Below are 17,933 nucleotides of genomic sequence, written 5' to 3'. Positions count from 1 at the left end.
ACTCTGGCAAAGTGCCCTGGCTGTTGGCAGAGATAACATCTCTTGGCGCTCTTTCCCTCCTTCTTCCGCCCTTCACTGGGATTTGAAACTGCGCGCGCCCGCGCTGTTCCAACTTCCATCGGCTCTGCCGGCGGGAAAGGTGGCTCTGGAATGTCTGGAATGCGGAACTCCCTCCAACGGTCTCCTTTCCCTTCCCGCTTTTCCAAAGCCCTCGCCTCCTGGCGCGCTCCTATGGACAGCGCAGATTTGGTTAACTGATCCATAGACTCCGCCCTGGGCCCCCGGGAAAGCTCATCTTTGACGGTTGAAGAAAGCCCCTCTTCGAAAAGCATTTGGATGGGCTCCGCCGATAGGTCCCACCCCAATTTATGAATCAGCATAGTAAATTCAGTCCAGTACTCACGGACAGATCTGCTTCCTTGCTGGCAAGCCATTAACTGCCTTCGCACCACCCCCTGCTCAATATCGCTGGAAAACATCAGGTCCATGGCACGAAAAAACTTCCTCGTGTCCTTTAGGATCTCATTATTCGCTGCCATCAGGGGTCTAACCCAATCTTTCGCCCCGGATTCGAGATGGCCAATCACAAAAGCCACTCGCGATTCCTCGTTGGGGAAGTCATCAAACTGCAAGTTTAGAGCGTATTGCATCTCTGTTCTAAAGGCATGATAGTTCCTGGGATCCCCCCCGAATTTCTGCACCAATCCTGGCACCTTTCTGGCGAGCGGGGTGGTTTTCTCCTTTCCCTTTTCTGCATCCTGAGCCCTCCTCTCCTCAAGCCTCGCCGTTTGCAGCGCCAACTGGATCTCCAACGCCCTGTACCTTTCTTCCAGGCTTGGACCCCCTCCAGCTGCTCCTGCTCCTCCGGTTCCGGCTGGGTTGCTCATGATGCTTCTCCCTGCACAAGCTGGCTTTCGGTGACTTTCGGATTGCTGTGATGGGACGATGAGCTGCTTGTGCGTAAAATGCAAGTCCCTCAGAGTTTGATCAGGTTTTCAAACCTCTGCCTGTGACGGAGCCCCTCCAGCATGGCTGCGTCAATCACTAGTAGAATCCGAAAGTGGCTGCTTTCGGAATCTTTTCCAACATAAAAGCTCTTTAACGGAAACACGTCGTCTGGCCTCTCGGCGTGACAGTTTCCGGCGAGGTGTGGGTCTCCCTATAGGAGGTCCTGAGACCTCCCCACTGTTTTCGCTGGAAGCGTCTCTGAGCCATCCCTCCGACTCACTTTCCCTTGGAGTTCTTGCTCGCCCTCTACTGGTTCCCTCTTCCGCTGCTACTCCTCTCTCAACCTCAGTGAGCCTTTGCGCCCCCGGCGCTTTAGATGGCAGTTCCCTGACAGAGAGTTGCCATGGGGTGGAGCAAGAGACAAAGGAAGGGAGCATGTGAAACTGGACAGTGAACCTGTGGCCATCTGGTTGCTGTTGGACTCCAAACAAACCCCCCATAAGCCCCAGCCAGCATGGCCAATCGTCAGGGATGATGGGAGTTGTAGTCCAGCCACATCCAGATTCCCCACAGGTTCCCTTCCGCTGCTGTAATGTGACTGGCCGCCTCCCTCAGAAACTTTAATGTCATCTCCCCACACAGACCAACAAGGAAGACAAATAGAGAAGTGAGAGGGGAGTCCAACCACAACCACCACCACCCCAGAATGTTTCTGACACAAGTTTCAGACTCGGTTCTTTTTCCAGAATTATTTGTAAGGTCACTGCAGTCACACACAGAGGCAAGAGAGAAGGTGTGGTTCTCCTATGCCATTTGACTCCTGCTTTTTTAGATTCCTACTTTGATCAGGGTGCATCATTCCCAGTTTACAAATGGAGAACTGAGACTGGGAGCTCATCCACTTTTGCTTTCTAGGCAGTGTCTGCTGAATCAGTACGAACAGCAATCAGGATTCTCTGTGGAATTGTTTTCAGCAGTAAAGAGCAGGTTTTTGTGGGGAATGTGCCAGGGCACTTGGACACAGCGCTTTGAAGCACAGACCTGCACCTAGAAAGTGTGGATAAGCCCTGGCTTTGAATCAAATCATGGGTGAAATATTAGTTTAATTCAGTTGTCCAATGCCTCTCTTTTTAAAAAATAAAAAAATCCCAATGGACTACCAAGCTGAACCACACAGGCATGTAGCTATGGGACCCCTACCTCCATAATAAAAGACATCAGGTTATCTGGTTGATCTTATTATCTCCTGCTGAATACTGTAAATGGGTTTTTTTTGGGGGGGGGTTTAAGTGCACTCTGCCACATGCATTTCTCATCTCAACATCTACAAGCAAATTTAGATTTCCAAAGCTAACATAAAGTAGAATCCAGTTTCCCCACCTGTGAATGATCCTAATGTTTTGTGAATGGGTCTTCCATGTGCACCCCATCTGTGCTGTTGTGGGAGGTTTTTAGGCAAAACAGTGCAATAACAAAACAAAAGTGAAGATATAGGCTATACACTAACTGGCATATCTTCAAGTTACCATATAGTTCCAGTCCCAGTCCCAGTCCTGCAACTGTTTTCACATAGTACCAATTTCATGCATGCAGGTATGAGTGTTAAACTCTGACCACACACGTTGTGCTCCATTCACAGGCTCTTCCTGATCAGATAGGACTTTTTGCTGCAGAGGGTGGGGAGGACAAGATGGCGCTCCCCATTCCACTCAGGGTAGCCAACCAGACTGGCTATTTGATATTACTTCAACACAGGCAACAGGAAGCTTTCTCTGCCACACCTGAGCTCCACAGACTACCTAAGGAAGACAGCTATGCTCTCCTAATGCCTTGATTCCATTTTCTGCTCTCCAACTTATGCTGCCTGAGACAGTTACATACCTCACTCTTCCTAATGGTAGGGCTGGCTCTGATTCCTGACATGTTTCACAGAATACAAGGAAACTAATGGAACCATGAATATTTCTTTTAAGGCCCCTCAACAGTCTGGGCTGGGTGAATAGTCTTGCCTCTTCTTAAAGTTCTGCAGGGCCCTGAAAACTGGGACTGAGAATGCCTTTTTCATAAGGAGTGGGGAAATAAATATAAAAGCCAAAGCATGTATTTAAGCCTGTGTTTACACTTGCAGAGTGACCATCCAATTTATTTGGCACAGGGCAACTGTACATCAGCAGCACCTGGGAAGGAAAAGAGTGGGAGGGAGGAACATTGAATTCTATGTTCCTTTCCATACATTTCCCCCCACATAATAAATTCTCTATAACATATTCTTGGTAAGCCATCTTGAAACAAAATGGTGTCCAGTTGTACCTGAACAGAGAGGAAAAACCCTGTTCACAGCAACCGTTGCAGAAAATTTGGTCAAAATATATTCCACAATATATAGTAGATGAACATATTAATACCTTTGGTTGGGTGGATTCTAGCAGCAGGAGTTGTCCCATTCCTTGGTCTTGGCAGGACCCTTCTGTCCATAAAAGCTGCATGACAAGCAGAAAGTGAAGCATGAGGATGACTTCTCCTACTACAATTTCTTACCTGCTCTTCACCTAAGGTCCCAGGCCAGGTTGCAACAATTAAAATACAAAATCAATATTAAAACAGCATCTTAAAAAGCAGAGATATCACCTTGCCGACAAATGTCCGTATAGTTAAAGCTATGGTTTTCCCAGTAGTGATGTATGGAAGTGAGAGCTGGACCATAAAGAAGGCTGATCGCTGAAGAATTGATGCTTTTGAATTATGGTGCTGGAGGAGACTCTTGAGAGTCCCATGGACTGCAAGAAGATCAAACCTCTCCATTCTGAAGGAAATCAGCCCTGAGTGCTCACTGGAAGGACAGATCGTGAAGCTGAGGCGCCAATACTTTGGCCACCTCATGAGAAGAGAAGACTCCCTGGAAAAGACCCTGATGTTGGGAAAGATTGAGGGCACAAGGAGAAGGGGACGACAGAGGACGAGATGGTTGGACAGTGTTCTCGAAGCTACTAACTTGAGTTTGACCAAACTGCGGGCGGCAGTTGAAGACAGGAGTGCCTGGCGTGCTCTGGTCCACGGGGTCATGAAGAGTCGGACATGACTAAACGACTAAACAACAACATTACACAATATTTTAAGAAAGCTTAAAACAACTTAAAAATGGGAGGGTCCTAAAAATATACATCTTAAGTGTCAACAGCCAGGAATAAAGAGGTGCATCTTCAGCTGTTTCCCAGGCTGCACCTGGTGAATTTCGAGCTATATCATACCTGTTAAAGGCACAAGAGCACTATCAGAAAAGTTGCCAACACCTGTCAGGGAATTTGTGCCAGTTATATATCATGAACAAACCACCTGAAGCCATCATGCTGATTTTATGAAAGCTTTAAGCGGTGGGGTATGAGCTGCAATTCTATGCACATAAAAAAAAAAGTTAGCATGTTAGGCTTCGCAATGGTATAGTATATCTTTGGTATAATGTTCACTATCATAGCAATTTCAAAACTGCAATCCTGGATGAAATTCTGCATTATTCCGAGTTTAAGGCATTGTAATAAGGAGCAATCCTTAATACAAATTGTGGTGTTACACTCCAGTACCTATAATATAGGGCAGCCTATTCTTCCCCCTGTTTGCCCTATAATATTTAATTGCCATCTTTCATTGGTGTATCAGTTTGATGTCCTCCAGAGATTTTGGGCTACAACTCCCATCATCCTTGTCCATTGACTGATGGGCACTGAAGTTTGAAACATCTGGAAGACACCAAGTTGAAGAAAGTTGGTTTATTGTGGAAATAATATACCAGCTTAGCCTCTATAATATAGTCTATATTTAAAAATATATCAAACTAGCATCATATTGGGAAATTTTATCTTCTGCTGATTTTTCTAAATTAATAACTTTTATAATAAAAAAAGAGGAAGGCTATAATGGGAACAGTCTGTTGCATTTCTTCGACCTCAGCGTGAGAGTTGATTTAACATTAGCAGTATACAGAGCACACACACACAGGAAAAAAATATCATACAGGCTGAATCCTGAATTCCAGTTTAATTCAAAACGACTTGGCAGAAAATCTCTAGGCCACCAAATGCTATTATAAAGCACTGCATTCTCATTAAAGGTCTGAGTCTCTCTTCCCGCCCCCCTCCCTGAGGGCAGGCTCCTCGTGAGGCTGTCCCTCTGGCATAACATGTGACAGAGCTAATCTGTCTTCACTTGGACAGCACTGCAGATATGCAAACCCAGGTGGCACTAATAGGTTTATGGAATTGGATACAGTATGTTACACTGTGAGAAATTCCCATAGATCAATTCTGCAGTGAAGGTTAACCGACAAACAAGGGACCGTAATATTCTCCCCTCCCTCCCTCTCTCCCTTTTCGTGGGCCTGCTAACAATTTTATGCTTTTAAAAATAAAAGCAGGGAGATTCTCCCATTCTAGAATAGGGTGGGGGTGGGGATTATTCGCTAGGTTTTCTGTGTGCATATGAAGAAACTCGAGAGAGAGAGAGAGAGAGGCAAATCCTGCTTTCAGGTATTGTAATTCTAGAACACATTCGCCCCCAGTTAAGTTGACTAGCAATACAACTGTTATCTCTGTTCTCTATGATTGCTGGAAAGGGATAGATAGGGTCACTTGGAAATCTCCCCTCTTTCAGAGCGGAATCGGGATTTTTGCTGCTGTTCCGTGGCACACAGATTCTACTGAGAACAAAAAGACTGCTGGTCACATTCTACTACAATGCAGGCAATCTCCTGGACCAGGAAGGCACCTGATAACAGTGGCGTAGCGTGGGTTGTCAGCACCCGGGGCAAGGCAAGTAATTTGCGCCCCCTAACCCGTGGATTTTAGTAGGGGCAGAGAGCTGCAAGTGTGAGCGCGCCCCCCCCCAGATGTTGCGCCCGGTGCGGCCTGCACCCCCCACGCTACGCCACTGCCTGATAAGCAAGGAACAGTGAGATCTTATTTCTTATGCACGTGTGTGAGAGAGAGGGGGTGAGCGGGTTGCGGACTATGTAGCATGACATCATATAGGAAAGAGCCATAGCTGAATAACAGCACCGCACAAAATAAACAAAAGCTCTGACTCATTACAAGGCCACGTTTCATTGTCGTGATCACCACATATGCATTGGTGCTTTCTATACATGGCTAATGGGAGGGGCATTGTTAGTGTGAAACCACGGAATCATAGGACTGTAGTGTTGGAACTTGACCCCCCAGGGGTCATCTAGCCCAACCCCCTGAACACAGGAATCACAGCTGAAGAATCCCTGGGAGATGGCTATCCAACCTCTGTTTAAAAACCTCCAGGGACAGAGAGTCCACCACCCTTCAGGGTGGTCCATTCCACTGCTGAACAGCTCTTACCGTCAGAAAGTTCTTCCTAACATTTAGTCAGGATCTCCTTTCTTGTAATGTGAATCCATTGGCTCAGGGCCCTACCCTCTGGAGTAGCAGAAAACAAACTATCATGTGGTATCCTTTAGATACCTGAAGATGGCTATCTCAGTGGTCTACTAACACACACACCCCCCCAGAACATCTTCACATGCACTGCTGTCAAGCCAGGTGTCTCCCACCCTACATTTGTGCATCTGGTTATTCCAGCCTAAGTGTAGAAGGAGGAGCTGACACACTGTTGTTGTTGTTGTTGTTGTTGTTGTTGTTGTTGTTGTTGTCCTAGCCACTCTTTGCAGCTTCCAACATATATAAAAACATTATAAAACATTACATATTATAAAGCTTCCCTATACAAGGCTGCCTTCAGATGTCTTCTAAAGGTTGTATTATCTCTTTGACATCTGATACCAGGGTGGGTGCCACTACTGAGAAGGCCTGCTTGCCTGTAACTTCACTTCTCACCATGAAGAAACCACCAGAAGGCCCTCAGTGCTGGATCTCAGTGTCCCGGCTGAACAATGGGGATGAGATACTCCTTCAGCTATGATGGTTCTTGTTCCCAAAACTGTTCTTGTGCTTTTTTCTTTGCTGCCGGAAGTACTGAAGATCATGACTATGCTATGCTAGTTTGAGACCAACCTAACAGCAGCTGGCACAGAGGAATTGTAGGCTTGGCCTGCCTGTTTATCCTGATGTAAACTCAGACGAAATCAATAAGAGACCCACAGACAAAGGCAACAGGTGAACAATATATGAAACACCTCAGTGGGAAATCTGAATGAGGGCCTTATCTAATTAAAGAGGGCATTGCCATGATTACCTGAATATCAGTCTAATTATTATTAGAAAGTGCATATTCACAGTGGAGGATTTTAGGCTAAAAAGTTGATGAGCTGATCATTTGCGGTCATTTAAAAATCCCAAGGCACCCTTTGTATGATGAGTGGTTTTAATCTCAGTATCTTGGCTGGTTTCCAAACACTGGTAATAAATTACATTCCTCTCTTCCTAAATTCCCTGTATTTTACCCCAGAGATGGACACTGACAGACGAAGGCTTTCATCCACATGAATTGCAAACCTTTAGTATTGGTGTTGGGGGAAATGCAAAAAAATATTCATAGCTTTGGGGAGATGGGGGGAGGGTAGCAACTCAATAGTCTAAGAGTTCAGTCCTTCAGTTCAGTGTGGGAATTCAAAACTGGGCATAGAGTTTACACTCCCCACAGTCATTGTCCTGTTTATTTAAATAGAAAACGTTGTTCTACACACAGGTAAATTTGCATACAATATTGAGCTGCCCCCTCTACTGGAGTTAATGAGGCAGTTTCTGTGCACATATATTCTTGTGTTCTGGGCTAGGGGGTTGGCCTAGGAATTGTAGAATTGTACAGTTGGAAGGAACCCACTAAGGGACATTTAGTTCAACCCCCTGCAATGCAGGAATCTCAACTAGATCATACATGACAGACAGCCACTCAACTTCTGCTTGATAGCCTCCAAGGAAGGAGAGTCCACTACCTCTCACGGGAGTCTCTTCCACTGTCGAACAGACTCACTGTCAGAAAGTTCTTCCTGATGTTTAGTCAAAATCTCCTTTCTTGTAACTTGAATCCATTGGTTCGGGTCCCATCCTCCAGAGCAGGAGAAAACAAACTTGCTCCATCTTTCATTTGACAGCCCTTTAGATATTTGAAAATGGGTATCATATCTCCGCTCTGTCTCTTCTTATCCAGGCTAAACATACCCAACTCTTTCAACCGTTCCTCATAAGGCTTGTTTTCCAGCCCCCTGATCATCCTGATCACCCTTCTCTGTGCATATTCTAGCTTGTCAACATCCTTCTTAAATTGTGGCACCCAGAACTAGACACATGGCCTAACCTAGACTCTTTAAAAGATTTCAAATGGACAGGTCACCTGACACATGGGCAGAACAGTAAGACTGCAGTTTTCAGTTTTCTAGGTATGAGAGAAGCGAGAAAGCTGGGTTCTCAAGAGAAGTGAAGAACCCGCTGTGGTGATAACTGTTGAAGGGGACTGTCTTTCTTCATCCCTAGTTACACTTTGAGAATGGATGCACAATGAAAACTGTTTCCCTCTTTCAAGGCTAACAATGTCACTGTTGGAGAATGTTCTTTTCTTTAAAAAAAATGAGGGGGAAGGACAAAATTAAAATGTGGGGAAAACAAGAAGTGACTATTCCGCCATTCAAGGACTGTTATTAATCTGAGAGATAACTACAGAGACCACAGTGTCACAAGCTTCCCGCTCACCCTATTTCCCACAAGATGGAACACCTAGTCATGAACAAGGCCGAGACAAATGCACTTCTCGCTGTAAATTCTCCCTGTTTTGTCATTCCACAAAAGGGAATGTGACCACCAGCTTCAACCAAAAGCACGCGCCTCTTCTGTAGACAAACAAGTTAAGATTTTTCAGTCCTATTACCAAGAGGAAGCAGGAGAAAACAATAAAAAGACGACGGAGGCAATGTGAAAACGCCACACACAAATGTAAAGACTTCAGGGTGTAACAGCTACAACTGCTCAGAGACTGAAGGGTCCCTGCCATCCTGGATCATGAACTTCTCTTACACAATTTTCCTTCCATTGTGATGCCTCCCACTTTGAAAGCCTACTCATCTTCACATTCGAAGGATGGCATATGGGAAGAGGGAAGTGGGACAACGAGCTCAGAATAACTTATGTGGCAGCAACTGATGCAAGATGAAGTCTTGCATAGAGAGATTGTTATTTCCCTCACCAGGTTGTCCTGCAGCCGGCGCCTCAGAAAATATTTGTGGGGCTTTGCCACAGCTGCTGTTTCTGCCCTCTGGTAACTTATCACTGGCAGCTTTGCTCTGAAAAACACCTTTGGTTTCAATCTTCCGAGGCATGGTCTACACCAGGGTAGAGAAACCTCAGTGATGCTCAGCGTTGGGGAACCCTGGTGCGCAACAAACCCTACTTATGACACTCCACTCAAGAGAGAGCATAAAGCCACACAGCCAACACCAAATTGCCAGCAAGGGTGCGAGTCAGGACAGAATGTAATGGGAACAGTCAAATGGCCTACTAAGAACTGGATTTGCTGTGAGGGAATTCTATGAGCGATGACAGATGTTGTGGGGCATAGAGGCTGCCTCAGTATGATTGTATTTCATTTCCTGTAGGATTTGGGGGTCCTTCTGAATTAAAAGGCAGGATAGGGATCGAATGAGCAATAACAAAATAGGCTGTTCAATGTATCAGGGCTCTATCACTTCATTTACATGTGTGTGTGTATGTGTAAGAGGGGAGAGTGAATTTAGCATGAGGCCTATGGAGAAGTTGATGATTTCTAGTCTCTTTTGTGTGGAGATGAACAATGTGAATTAGATTTTAGGATAAGAAAAATTTACCTTAAAAGCAGAAACAAAATAGCAATAGCTAAGGAACAAGCAAGAATAGCCTAAAACCATCCCAAGCAAAAGATATATTTTTATTTTTATTACTGGGGGGCCATCTTGATTTTCCTCCTCAAGCACCACAATGTCTTGGACCATCTGTGGATATCTGGAGGTACCCTGTGCTAGCCCTCTGCAGATAAACAATCTCCGCCAATTTGATCCATCTCTCTCCGAAAGTTGCTGACAGAGAACATTAAACAAAACATCAGAAGAAGAAGAAAGGGCAACTGAAGAAAAAAGACAAGCTTGCTTCACATCAGCATCAATTGGCCATGCTCCTTTGACACTTTCTTATTTTCCAACAAGCAATTTGATTTCGCTCTACCTCAAAGCAAAGTCATGGGGTTTCTTGAAAAGAAAAAAGAACAACAAAGATTAGTTATTTTAATGTATTTAACAATGATTTCAGTGAACAAATGAAACAATGAATTCTGACTTTCCATGTCACTGTTGCCACACACTTCAATTTATGCATCGGAGGCTCTCTCTTTTTTCCAATTTATGTAGGAAGGATGGGGCAGAACAACATCCATAGTCTCCAACCCTACAGAAAGATCACAGGTCTGTGGGTCAGGTGAGACCCCTATCTGGACTGAATGAGACCCCCTATCTGAAACCCTGGAGAGCTGTAGCCAGTCAGTATATATAGACAATATGGAGATAGATGGACCAACGGCCTCACTTAGCATTCCAGTCGTCTTATTTATTTTATTTAACAAAACTAATATGCTGCTAATATGCTGTGAATAAACCTCTAAGTGGCTGCAGCCTCCCCATGTTCAGCTGAAGGTGGTCTGACTGCAGCCTAAATCAGGGACCCCAATCACACAGCCTACACATGTACTCTCTCTGCCTTAGGGTGCAGAGTAAATTTCATTAAGCTCAATGGGGATTGCTTCTGGTAGACAAGTATAGGATTGCATTCTTAATTCATCAAAACACGTTGATCTGAGAGGCAGGGAGAGCATGCATAACCCCAATGCCACACACATTCCATACACACGGTATTGTGATGTGCAGGGAGCCCGATTGCTAGTATTTTCAAAGTTTTTTGCTTCAGTGGAATGAATATGGCAACCTTAAGATGCCACTACCAAAACAGGCTAGCAGAGTCCAGCTCAGGGGTCAGCAACCTTTCTCAGCCATGGGCCAGTCCACCATCCCTCAGACCATGTGGGGGGCCGGAATATATATATATATATTGGGGGGGGGAATGAACGAATTCCTATGCCCCACAAATAAAAGGACACATTCTACTCATGTAACAACATGCGGATTCCCAGACCCGTGGGCCGAATTGAGAAGGCGAATGGGCTGCATCTGGCCCCTGGGCCCAGGTTACAGACTCCGCTAACCCAGAAATAGTACCTTGGGTTAAGAACTTTACCTCAGAATGAGAATAGAAATTGTGCTCCAGCAGCACAGTGGCAGCAGGAGGCCCCATTAGCTAAAGTGGTGCTTCAGGTTAAAAACAGTTTCAGGTTAAGAACGGACCTCCGGAACAAATTATGTTCTTAACCTGAGGTACCACTGTATTTGCAGCTTTTAAAAAAAGTATTTATGCAAAAGTATTAGTCAAGAAGCTTTTTTGTCCACATTCCAAAACAGGAAGGCTCATGAGAATTATAAAGCCACCATTTAAATTTTCCACAATGTCCCTGATGATATCGGTGATATTGTGGGAGATTAAAACAGCAGCTAGGCTCAGCTGCCCAGTGCTGCATGAAGCACTGCCACCATCACGAGGGAAACCCACCAGGGCCACTGACTGAGTTAACACCAGACATCGCTTTGCCTATCAAACCTTGTCCATCAAGCTCAGAGCTGAAACCCTGAATAGTATAAGGAGTACCATGAAATAACACTTGCTCTTGAGGAAGACACACTTGTTATGCAGTTTATCTGTTGACCTGAGATTCCTTCTTTAATTGATATGTTTTAATGGGATTAGGGGACGTGGGTGGTGCTGTGGGTTAAACCACAGAGCCTAGGTTTTGCCAATCAGAAGGTCTGCTGTTCGAATCCCCACGACGGATTGAGCTCCCGTTGCTCGGTCCCAGCTCCTGCCAACCTAGAAGTTCGAAAGCACGTCAAAGTGCAAGTAGATAAATAGGTACCGCTCTGGTGGGAAGGTAAACGGCGTTTCCGTGCGCTGCTCTGGTTCGTCAGAAGTTGTTTGGTCACGCTGGCCACATGACCTGGAAGCTACACGCAGGCACCCTTGGCCAGTAAAGCGAGATGAGCGCCGCAACCCCAGAGTCGTCCATGACTGGACCTAATGGTCAGGGGTCCCTTTAATGGGATTATTTCACTGAGTGTTTTAATTAGGAAAGTTTATATGAGATTGTTTTATCATGTATTCTAACCATGGTATATTTTACTATTATTCTTTGTTTTAATAAGAAGCCATTAAACAATACATCTTGCCAACAAAGGTCCGTATAGTTAAAGCTATGCTTGCCAACAAAGGTCCGTATAGTTAAAGCTATGCTTGCCTACAAAGGTCCGTATAGTTAAAGCTATGGTTTTCCCAGTAGTGATGTATGGAGGTGAGAGCTGGACCATAAAGAAGGCTGATCGCCAAAGAATTGATGCTTTTGAATTATGGTGCTGGAGGAGACTCTTGAGAGTCCCATGGACTGCAAGAAGATCAAACCTATTCATTCTGAAGGAAATCAGCCCTGAGTGCTCACTGGAAGGACAGATCGTGAAGCTGAGGCTCCAATACTTTGGCCATCTCATGAGAAGAGAAGACTCCCTGGAAAAGACCCTGATGTTGGGAAAGATGGAGGGCACAAGGAGAAGGGGACAACAGAGGACGAGATGGTTGGATAGTGTTCTCGAAGCTACCAGCATGAGTTTGACTAGACTGCGGGAGGCGGTGGAAGACAGAAGTGCCTGGCGTGCTCTGGTCCATGTGGTCACGAAGAGTCGGACACGACTAAACGACTAAGCAACAACAAATAATACATACATTTTTAGCAACAACAACAACACAAACTTTTCCTGAGGTTTTTATTATTATTTTAAAAATGGGGGACTACTCAGACTCCCATCTGCATTCTTAAGTGAGTGCAGTGGGGGCAAGGGTGCTAACTTGAATAAAATATTGGGGGGCAGGTAAACCAGGTGAGCCCAGCACCACATAATCTATCACACACACACTACTTGAATGGCAATGCCCATCAAATTTGGGGGGAGCAGTTCCCTCAAATATTTTATTGGGGGGAGGGCAAAGACCCCCAGCCCCTAGGAGTTGTCTACTATGAGTGGAGGGTATTCAATGTGCTTTTTCAATGTGATCCGCAGTGAGTTTCACAAGGTCAGGAGGAAGTGTGAAATAGAAAGGGGTGTGGAATAAGCCAGGTCACCATCCTACAGGTCGACACACAATCACCTTTGTCTCTGAGTAATTTCCCCCCACTGACCTTTACATCTCTGAAGGGACAATTGTGAAAAGCAAATATCTGGGTCAGATTTGTTCCAAGGACTTAAGATGCCTTTCTTTGCTTTCTGTATTGTTCACTCGAGCTTTTATCAACATAATCTGAAGGAACACGAAAGCTTCTTCGCAAAGGCTCAGAATGTGCCAGATTTGGTAAGGATTTTATCTGAAAATGGAAAAAGACAATGACGTGTAACCAGTAAGGTGAGGAGAATGAACATAGGTATCTATTTCCTAAAGGTGATCTGATTCTAGCAGATTTCCTGCCCAGACTTTCCATTTAAAGGAAGAGTTAGGGCACCCACATGGGTGGGCTCTAGATATGTGGGGCCCTTAGCCCTCCATATCCCTCTCCTATGTCAGTGCTTCTTGGGTAAACTTCAGGCTTAGCAATTGGCCTGGGCTAACCTACCATTGTAAATTTCCCACAATCCCCAGGGGCGATGCTATGATGAACATTCCAGGGCATTGTGGGAAATTTTAAATGATAGCTTGAAACCACCCAATGCAGTGGCCCTAGAGAACCTATTGCCAGTGGACCCTACCAGGGCGACAGAGCCCAGGCAGTTGCGCAAAACTGCCAGGTAGCATCAGCAGTCTCGATACCCACTTAACTTCCATGCCACATAAGCAGTAAACACATTCTTCAACAGTCTTCCACAACCTGGCACTCCCAAATGTTGTTCAAGGCCATCCGCACAAGCCAGAATGACTTGGGTTGCCATATTTCAAAAAGTGAAAATCTGGGCACAAGAGTTATTGAACTTTTTCTGCCCAGACGCTGTTTATGGGGGGCAAATCCCGGCTATGTCTGGGAAATTCCAGGCGTATGGCAGCCCTAAGAATGACCAATCAGGGATGATAGGAGAAAGTTTGACCTCCAAGTACCCATGCATTACCTTAGTCTTTCCATCCCATTTTCTCTAGACCCTGAAGTTGGGGGTCAAAGGTATGCCAACCTTTAAAAAGGTATATACTTTTAAAATTCTGAACTAATACAGCCTAGACTGTGCTCACAGTTCTTAAGCCTGCAAATGAGAAAGTTCCAACAGTTCATTTGAGTTTTCATAATCATACCAAACAAATGTGTAGGGTACAAATAAAATAATAATAATAATAATAATAATAATAATAATTATTATTATTATTATTATTATTATTATTATTATTATTATTATTATTATTACCTACTGCAACCTTGACACAAGCGTCACAACAGCAACACCAGTGACTAAAGCATGAAAAACAGGGACCTGGTTTCATATAAATGAATTTGAAAATGAAAGATTTAAAATTGTAGATAAAGGAAAATTACTGCATTTCCTCACCTCTCCACACCAACCTCCCAATATAGTCTTAAGGGGCTAGATATGAAGTCCTACACATTACTTTATAATAGAAAATGATACATTTTTTAAAAAAATCAAAACTTAAAAATACCTTATGCATAATGATTTCATTTGACATCTACAAGCCACCATCATAAACATTTAAATACTCATATAATCATAGCCATATGTGGAGCTATTCTCTTTGCAGCTACTTGGGAGACATTTTACAGAAGTCCCTACACATTATTTGCATTAACGTCAATTAGGTGAACAACCATAAAAGCAAGTGACATTTTGAGAAAATACACAGAAGCCTAAATTAATAACACGGGGCACAATACAGCTTGAGTTAGCAGCATAGTACATGAGGCCCATTGGAAAGGATCAGAAGGCACTGCCTTGTGCTGAGTTAGTCCATTGGCCCAGCTCAGTAGTACCAACACAGGCTGGCAGCAGCTCTCCGAGGTATTCCCCAGCTTTACCTGGAGATTCCAAGGAATGGACCTGGGACTTGTGTTCCACCTCTGACCCTTTCGATGGGAGAGATTCAAGCATATAGAACATAGAATTGTAGAGTTGGAAGGGACCATCTAGACCAGGCATCCCCAACCTTGGGCCCTCCAGATGTTTTGGCCTACAACTCCCATGATCCCTAGCTAACAGGACCAGTAGTCAGGGATGATGGGAATTGTAGTCCCATGATCCCTAGCTAACAGGACCAGTAGTCAGGGATGATGGGAATTGTATTCCAAAACATCTGGAGGGCCGAAGGTTAGGGATGCCTGATCTATTCTACACCCCACAATGCATGAATATGCAGCAGTCCCATACAGGGATCAAACCTGCAACTGTGGCGTTATCAGCACCATGCTCTAACCAGCTGAGCTATCCAGGCTTGTTTAGCTCTTCCTTTTTTTATTAGTGGGACTTTAAAGTGCACAATTCTAGCCGCATCACACTGAAACATTAAATTAACTTACAAAATGTTGTAGGCTAGCTAGATGTATTGATATTATTTTGTGCCCTGGGCCTTATTCCTGATGTGAATGGTACATGAATTGCTTATTATAGGCAACAACTATTATTATAATTATTTATTTGATATATACCCTGCCCTTCCTCCACAAGAAGTCTAGGGCATCACGCAGAACAGCTATAGGTTAGGGAAGAGAGACAACCTCATCCCTAAATGGGTGTGCGGGGCCTGCCCCCCCACACACACACATTTTTTCCAACGCATTTCATTCCCTCCTGCCTTGTTCCCTCTGATTTTCACTCGTGTTCCCAACATTCCTGTCTTTTTCTTTCGTTCCTTCTCCGTTGTTTCCCTGCCTGCCTGTTCCCGTATTCTCTTGGTTCCTGAAAGTCCAGGGGCAGGTGAGGGGCAAACTGCTTGTGCAATAAGAGAGGGGCAAGAGAGAATAAACCCTCCATTGAAGGCTGGGCTTCAGCTTTTCCTTGATCTCACTCTTGAGTAGCCCTTGCTTGTCCACCCAGCTGTAAACGGATGCTTAATCCACTGGGATTAGGAAATCAAAAGGCGATTTCACGCAGTGAGCCTCAGTATACTGCCTTGTGTTCTGCTACAAAGTCGTAGAAACTGTCTACCTTAAAACAAACCTGCCTCATGAGCTAGAAGCATTGACCTTTGGTCTGATGATATAAGGAGGAGCACGTAGGTTTCAGGGTAAAAGATATTCACATGGGAAGTCACGTCTGCAATCCTAAACACTTACTGTTTCGTTCGCAATCTGTTTATTAGCCTGCAACAACGCCTTTGGACTTTAACCCAAGATCTTACAAGTTTTTAAATATCGAGAGCCTTCGGTTCATCAGTTTTAATGGGTCTACTCTTGAGTGTGACATGTGGGTGGGTGTAGATTATTGCCCTGCCTTCAACCCACATCAACTGTTTTCAGTTCCTCCTGCAATGCTTGTTTACAAGCCATTGAATCACCCTCCGTTTCTACTTGGACCAGCTTTCTTCTCCTCAGCTACGCCCTGCTCTAAATTATTCTCAGCTCCTTCATATGTAATATTTCAGTGCAGAGCCCAAAAGGCAAATGGGAATGTTCTTTTAAACATTTTCACCGAGGCAATTTTGTAATAGTAAACAAGCAAGATACTTTTGCTGTCGCCGCAAAAGCTACCCACCATGGCCTTGCAGACAGTCCTTGCATTCCAGCTCAGATCTGCATTTACTAGCAACTTCAAAACAATCCTTGAACCATTCGCAGAGTTCCCATTTATATGGCTTTTGAAAAACGTCAGCCGAGCCCTTGTCTGGTGTCACCCAAGAATGCCAGTCTTTCTATTAGGAGTAGCCTTTACTCATTTCCAGGAAAGTAGCCATGTTAGGACCCTTCCACATAAGAGGATGGTTGTGGAATTAATTGGTGTCACCCATGGACTTGAGTTTTATGCATCTAAATGATGCCGCCATCCTCAAGATGCATGTCATTACTTTAAAAAAAAGTAATCAGCCTCCAAAAATGGTAAGAATTACCACCCCTTCTCCACGTACACGCACAACTGTCAATGCTGGAAAAAGTCCAAGACAACGACTTCAGCCCAATGCATGAGTTAACAGCCATTCAGTCTTCTCAGATATATTGTTCTATGAGCTGTCAAGACCAGAACCTCCAAGTGTCCCTATTTGCCAGTGACAGTCTCCGATTTACAGAAGCTGTCCCAGTTTCTGATTTCATCCCATAATATCCTGCTTTTCCTTTGTTGTTGTTTAGTCATTTAGTTGTGTCCGACTCTTTGTGACCCCATGGACCAGAGCACGCCAGGCACTTCTGTCTTCCACTGCCTCCCGCAGTTTAGTCAAACTCATGCTGGTAGCTTTGAGAACACTGTCCAACCATCTCGTCCTCTGTCGTCCCCTTCTCCTTGTGCCCTCAATCTTTCCCAACATCAGGGTCTTTTCCAGGGAGTCTTCTCTTCTCATGAGGTGGCCAAAGTATTGGAGTTTCAGCTTCACGATCTGTCCATCCAGTGAGCACTCAGGGCTGATTTCCTTCAGAATGGATAGGTTTGATCTTCTTGCAGTCTCAAGAGTCTCCTCCAGCACCATAATTCAAAAGCACCAATTCTTTGGCGATCAGCCTTCTTTATGGTCCAGCTCTCACTTCCATACATCACTACTGGGAAGTCCTTAGGAAGTCCCTATTTTCATCAGAGAAATGTTGGAGGGCATTGTGTTGTGTGACACACACACACCCCAAATCAAGGAGATAAGTAACTTTACAAACTTTAAAAGACAATTGAAGGCAGCCCTGTACAGGGAAGGTTTTCTTTAATGTTTAATATTTTATTAAGTTTTAATATATGTTGGAAGCCTCCCAGAGTGGCTGGGGCAACCTGG

Source organism: Podarcis melisellensis, assembly GCF_964234715.1.
Source record: "Podarcis melisellensis genome assembly, chromosome: 3".
Classification (NCBI taxonomy): Eukaryota; Metazoa; Chordata; class Lepidosauria; order Squamata; family Lacertidae; genus Podarcis; species Podarcis melisellensis.
Note: the sequence above shows the minus strand (reverse complement) of the source record.